Below are 5,627 nucleotides of genomic sequence, written 5' to 3' on the forward strand. Positions count from 1 at the left end.
CTACGAATGTTGTAGTAGATGAAAACATGCATCTGGTGTTATTCAATGAAATATTAACATTAGCTTCTGAAAATTTTGCAAGGTTTGACTACAGACATGCTCCAGTTCTGTGTCAGTGTAATACAAACACCATCCGGCTGGCTGCCTGGTGAGGAACTGCAATCGCATACTGTGGATTCTTTGAAAAATTCTGCCCAAATCATTTGCTCCCACAGTTGTATAGTGAGTGTTTTTGAGGGCGCCTGTGCATACACATCCATTCAGAGGATGCAAGAGGAATTGTGTGAACCAGAATAAACCTGGGGAGCTGATCAAAGAAAACTGTTCTTACGGTCAGCTTTCCTCTCTGCAGGCAGCTTCAGTCACAGGCTCTTCCCCACAGATCATGTAACTTCTCTTGTTTTGCCAATTTTGTCCTAAGCTTTCTATGTATTCTTTAGATGTGCTTTCCTTAGTTCTTCCATTCACTGTAACTTTAAGGTTGTCTATAAATAACAAAATCAATATGAACTGCACTAATTTTAGGATCACATTTTTTATTGATCTGAAAATGTAACAGTAGAACAATTATGAGTGGAAGTACAATTTATTAAATCAATGCGTATTATGTAATCATTTACAATCAGTTGTACCTAGCTGCCCATAATACTAGGCATGGTACAACTGTACTTTAAATAGTGCCATGTGCTGTACAGTTATATTTTAAAGAACCCTGCCAGAGTGCTTATAGTCTGAAAGGTGTACGTGTGCAGAGATACAAAGATGAAGGGCCTCATTTTTTGGAGGCTCAGTGACAGGTATCCTCTGTTTGCAATGTTTTATTGAAAAAAAAAATCTTTTGTTATTTTAATACAGTTCACCATTTGACTTTGTAGGTCTTGTTCCAACTGGCCAAGAACCAAATATGTAAAAAGAGCAGAAAAATTAAGAAGCACAGAGAATAAGCTTCATTTCAGACTTTATTACTGATACATTTTTTAGACTTTGTAGTTTAATGTGGAATAATATGCTTTTAAAATAACTTTGTATAGGACCTACATAAATGTTTGGGGCTCCTACGCAATAGTTTGATAGCCATTCCTTTTGGCTAATTTATGAGGAAGCCCTATTACTGAATAGCTTGAACAATACAGCAGCCAGATGGTTTTTGATAAAACATTAATGAGACCAGATGGTTTGTAATAAACTATTATGGAAAAAGACTTTTGAGACATGCAAGAAACGTTATCTATGCCTACGTCTTCATTTATCATTATTGTAAAAGAAATAAAGTTCTGTGGCTGCCATCTAATCTGCAATTTAAAGGTAGAAGCACTTAGTTCATGCAGCTTCATGCAAACTGTCCTCCGTATTACTGTCAGAGACATCACTAGATGACTCCTTAGGTAACCACAATCTATTAGACACGATCCTAGCCTACCCTTTCTGTCAATTTTCTTAAAATCATGGGAAAATCATCAAATAATCACAAGGTTTTCATAGGTAGATCTTTAGAAAGTTACAGCCACCCTAAAACACAGTCACCGCAGGGATAAGAGAGCTTTTACAGTGACAGAGGGGAGCCCTGTGCTACAACACATGTACTACAGAAAGGTAGATAGAGTACTATTTCCCCCCATGCCAACATCAATACTCGAGGCACCAAGATCTGGCTGAGTTACAGCAAACAGGCTATACTGAGTTATACTGAACACATCTGCCTCCTCCTGCATCTCAGTGTGGCGCTCTCCAGTTGTCCTTCCGAGGGCCTAAAAGATCCAGAAGTGAACTCTTTTTTCCTCATATTGGTCCCTAAAGGTAGCGGAGATGAACCTGACAATAACAGATAGCCTCTCAATAGTGGCCAAACTCATCTCACAGGCAAAATCTTCAGATGGTTAAAGATGTCACCTTCCTATCGCCACCGTCAAGAGCAGAATGGACAGAAGCTCACATAAACGGGTAGGGAAATGCAGCAGAATGGCTTTCTGGCTGCTTTGAACTCACACGGTCCCTCCTGCCTTACTGCACCCTCCCACTGGTCTCCCCTAAGCAGGACACGGTAACTTGCTGTTTGCTAAGCCTGTCACTAGGTGCTGGCAGTGTGGCAGGGCTGATGACAGCCGTACCAGCAGGAGAGCGAGAAAGCTGTTGTTTGCAACAGGAAATGTTTCAGAGGACTGAATGGTATAGGCGAAAACTACAGAGCATCCCACCAAAACAGGAGATGAATTTTAATGTGAAATACAAATGAGGCTGGTTAGTTGATTTGAAAGAAAGAAAGAAGCAAACAAAAAATGCTGCTCAGTTCTTTTATTCTTGCAAAAGGGAATGGGGGCGGGAGGGGGGCGGAGAAGTTCATTCTTTTGCTGGTGATTTGGCTTATGTTGCTGGACACCTTTAAAAAGATTTGCTACCCCAAGTATCCTTCTTTTTCTAACTAGAAGCCCAAAATAGTTTCACACTTTCTTCCCATTTCCTCCACAGAACTGAAGCCAGCAGAGCCTTCTCCAGCCAGTGCGAGGGTTTAAAAAAAGCCTACAATGCAGCAACAGAGAGCTTTGGACAACCTCCTGACACATCAATATACAGGCTGAATTTCAGTAAACGCTTTCTAGCCAGGCTGGATGCAGCCTGAAACAACTCATTGATGGCTACAAGGCATTATATACCATTAGTACTGCTGTTAATACTGACCTCGTGAAAGCATTTCGAGAAGTTTTAAGATAGAGAAAGAGACCAAGAAAAATAGCCATTTAAGAAATGCCCCTTTGCAGCCAATTTTGGACTTATATCCTAATGTCAACAGTTGAAAAAAATAAGGCCAGATCATGCCATCAGACCAAAAAAAAATCTAATGCCAAACACTTATAGGATGCAAAGACCTTTTCTGTACCTGGTAGGAATAACCATTCTGCAATGCTGACATCTTGTGGTGGCCTGCTCAGTGCTTTCTTATCTTAATATCATGCCTGAGGAATTTCACACAGAGGTGTTCAAAGAGCACACAATTGTTGTGTTGGGTTTTTTTTCCTTTCAGACTACTATCTTTTGTGTTATTACTCACTTATTATGTGCATTACTCATTTTTTAAGTTGTGGCTGTGAAGTTCTCGTGTCGATTGTCTCACTTCACCTATTTATTTAAATGAGGTAGCCAAGTCTTGTCCCGTCCCAAAAGCAGTTTGTCCCAGAGGCAAAAGTTTCTGCTTTTCTCCTTCTGCTCTTTCTGCAAGAGGATCTTCTCATGCGGGAGTAATGCAGAAGGATCTTCTAATGCAGAAGTGATGCACTTCATGCTTCAGCTCTGGAGATGGGAGTGCGTGCCAGACAGATCCCAAAGCAGACCACACTCACAATGTGTATTTCTCTGATACGATGTTCTCCCTGCTAGTATCCCAGTCGGTCATGAAGTAACTGCGTGCTGTGAGTTTTGACTGTGCAGTACACCTGAAGAACATTTCCATGAAGACTGAAGGCTCAAGGTGGGTGTTCAATCCTAAATGTCTCCTGTTTGCAGCCAGTTTTGGTAACAGTCTTTGAAGCTTCTAAGTTAATTGCTGCATAGCCCCAAAACTTTGCTGACACCCAGACCTATGTTTCTGTCTGTTCTAATAAATGAGAAGCATCTGAAAACTGTCCTACATTGGCTTGTGTCTTTCAAGTGGATAGAAGATTTCTGTTCAAAGTTTTTTCTTGAAAAGATGGAAATATTCCTGGTGTGCGCACCCTTTATTTGGTGTGCACGCAACCACTGGTAATGTCCCAGTGAATATTTCCATGGTAATGTGGTTCAGTGCAACTTCCTGGCTTGATTTCTCAAAATATGCTTTAGCAGGCACTTGCATTTGAAATGAATCACACATTGCCACTCCCTAGAAAAACACATGATAGCTGATGAAACGTGTGCTATTACTGGCCACTGTGGGAGATTGTTACTGGAGCTAGCAATTCTGCAGCTCAGTGCTGATCCTAAAAAGAGATCCCCTGAGGATGTGTGGGTACTTTTTCTCACAATGAGGCTCTAAGAACGGAGCTTTATATTTTATTTTTTTAATTAGTCCATAAAAAGTAAATTATCACAAATGCATATACTTACTTAGTTCCATTCAGGCTATTTGTTCAAATTTCTGTAAGCAGGTGCAACCCCAGAAGGGAAATCTATTTATCGTTGATTCACTAAGGATGTCACCTGGGGGAATCAGAAAGGGGTGATGGATTAAAATCTGCTGGAATTAATTGGAAGTTTTGGATAATGTAGGTAGTTAAACAGAATGGAAGAAATGGATGATACTTCAGCTATATGCATTAACAGTTACCTGTCACCTGGGACTGTTCATTTCATGCAACTTTCAACTTCCCTTTGTTCCAAAGCCCAGGTGTTACTCCAATAAGATCTGGTGAGGTAACACTTGTGACCATACCCCACAGCTTCAAATGCTCTCTCTTCAAACCACAAGGGAAGTACCTGGCCTGTGGCACGGTTCACTCGAAAAAGATTTCTTTGATGTTTATTATCTTGAAAAACTACTCCTTGGGTTTCTGCAGAGTCATCTATTTCCCACTGGATCCGTCCTTTGGTATCATAAACAACCAAGTTGCTTTGTTCTGGTGTTGCATTATTGCTGAGATACGGTGACGGAGCTCAGTATTTCATACTGCGGTTCATGAACCTGACCCCTGTGCTCCATTGACCACATTTCTCATTTTCTGCAGCACTGCTGTGCAAGGTCCCTGGAATGGGGACTTTGGTTTGGAAGCTCCTATTCGGACCACTGCGACTTCGCAAGGCCAACAGTGCCAACCCTAAAGCTCCAAACGCGCAGCCAAAAACGTGGCAGGGCTCTTGCTTCCAGCAGATTTTGCACGCAGGCCACTGACCCTCTGCATTTCCGACCATGGGTGATCCAAGCCAGATTTGAGAGGATGTCACAAAAATTTCCTTTTTAATTGTGTCATAAAATATCACTGTCAGGCAATTACCAGTAGGGAAAAGCAGCTGCCTGTGTTATTTGATGGGAAGTAACCATGCAAAACCAGCTGTCCCATCCCCTGCATGAGCTGATGGGAACAACCAAGCCCTCCATCTCAGCCCCCCCCAGGGGGGGCATGCAGGGCAGCCCCACACGGAGACCTCCAGCTGGGTGTCTGTGCCAGACAGCTGCCCCCAGCACCGTGGCATGCCCTCCATGGCCAGCAGTCCAGGCCACCCATCCCCTGTGCGCAGCCACCTCACGGCAGGATTTCCAACACCCGGGGAAGATGAGGCAGGCCTGGTGCAGGCAGGTGGGAGAGATGGCGAGGGAGCTAGAAACTGCCCCGGGGTTTCGCAGGCGGACAACGAGAGCTCCCCGGCCTCCGCCAGGCGCAGCCCGGCCCAGCTGGCATGTGCTGGGGCGGCGGCCCTGCGCAGCAACATGGCGGCGGCGCCTCCTCCCGCCTCAGCCCGCGCCTCGAGGCGCCGCCACCGCGCCCTCTTCGGACGGCCTGAGCACCCGGGCGGGGCTTGCGCTCCCCCTGCCTCGCCCCTCGCCGCGCCACAGCGCCGGCAAGAAACCCCCTGTCCTTTCAGGGCTTCCCCCGGCTCCTCGCTGAGCTTCGCCCTCCGTACCTCGCGTCGGGGCGCGGCGCGGCTCGGCACGCCCCGCG

This window comes from Aptenodytes patagonicus, chromosome 2, assembly GCF_965638725.1.
Source record: "Aptenodytes patagonicus chromosome 2, bAptPat1.pri.cur, whole genome shotgun sequence".
NCBI classification, from domain to species: Eukaryota; Metazoa; Chordata; class Aves; order Sphenisciformes; family Spheniscidae; genus Aptenodytes; species Aptenodytes patagonicus.